Raw genomic sequence first — 1,572 nt, forward strand, 5'->3', positions numbered from 1 at the left:
TGCATTCTGCAATGAAGAACCATCAAGTCAGCAGACATGTGATCCACCCAAGTTCAGTGAAAAACTGTTTAACGTGAACAACTCTGTTTCATTGCTTCTTAGGCAATAATTAATTTTACTTCAACTGCATAGGTTGCTAGAGATGCTTTGTTTGGATTTACTTATCCAAGCAGTTCACATATATGTGGAAGACTTTCCAGCTGTATCTTAGAATATAGAAATTAATATTTAATTTGCCACGCAACAACTCATGGTCTCCAATCCATGTTGCCATTTCAAAACACGATGCTCTTTAGCTCGTCCTTGCCAATGGTTATCTCTAAAGCAATCTTGCTTGATCCTTTGCCAGTGTTTATGCGTGTAGCATCAATATTTAGCATATATTTATTTCCTTGAATCAAGAACTATTCCTATGTACCTTTTCAAGTACCATAAGTTTTTCTTGATCTCAATCTAGTTGATCTTCAGTTAGATCAATAGAGATTGGTATATGTTCGTCATGCCTAAAGTCATACAATATGTTATTGGCGATCCTCATATTATATCATACATGATAAATTCTTTTGCTGAATAATTCCCAATTGAATTCTATTCATGTAACTTTAGCTATCCAATTTCAGTAGATACTAATTCCAGCTAAATTCTTTGACATATAATATGGGTTAAGAATCTCATTTAGACTCTTTGATGTTTAACTTAGTAAATGCTTATACATAGTTCAAACATTCATTACTTAGATTTATTCATATGGGTCGAATATCTCCAATGGAGTTTTCCGTGTTTGATTCAGTAAATATCATTACTTAATCTAAAACAATATTATAAGATCTTTTTAATTAGATCTTAATACCCAATATGTACTAAGTTTCGCCTTGGTCCATTATTGATGAAGAATTTCGAATCTAAGTTATTAGCATTTGAATGTCATTTCACATTAGAGAGATATATGTGTGATACACATAGGACCAATTAAGTTTTTACGCACTCCCACTAAACTTCTTATATATCTATAAGAATCATGTACATTATATGAAACTAAAATACTTATTAGCTTCACTAAAATACAGTTCCAATTCCCAATTGCTTGCTTAAATCTGTACTTAGATTTCATAAGCTAGCTTTCCTTTTCAAGTATTTGTTTGGATCCACAAATCCTATGACATACCATGTACGTAGTTTATTCCAACATTTGATTGAGGAATACGTTTTGTCATCCAATTGCCATATTTACCAATATGCAATCATTGCTTGATTTATAGACTTGAGCATTACAATTATGCATGAGGTTTCAACACAATCCACGCCATGAATTTGCTTGTAACCTTTAGCATTTAATCTAGTTTGTGTGTGAACACAATTCCATGTTTGATGGTTTTTATCCTTAAAACCAATTTGCAACCAATGTATGTAAATCATTCTTGCAAATCAACAAAATTTCAATTTTGTCATCAAAACATTGATTGTGTTTTAGGAAAAATTGATTCTAAAAATACAACCTTTAAGTGATCTTCTTAAAAAGGGCTGACCTTATGTTTATCTAAGAATAACACAACCTTTTAGACCTATCTTCTT

Source organism: Spinacia oleracea, chromosome 3, assembly GCF_020520425.1.
Source record: "Spinacia oleracea cultivar Varoflay chromosome 3, BTI_SOV_V1, whole genome shotgun sequence".
NCBI lineage: Eukaryota > Viridiplantae > Streptophyta > Magnoliopsida > Caryophyllales > Amaranthaceae > Spinacia > Spinacia oleracea.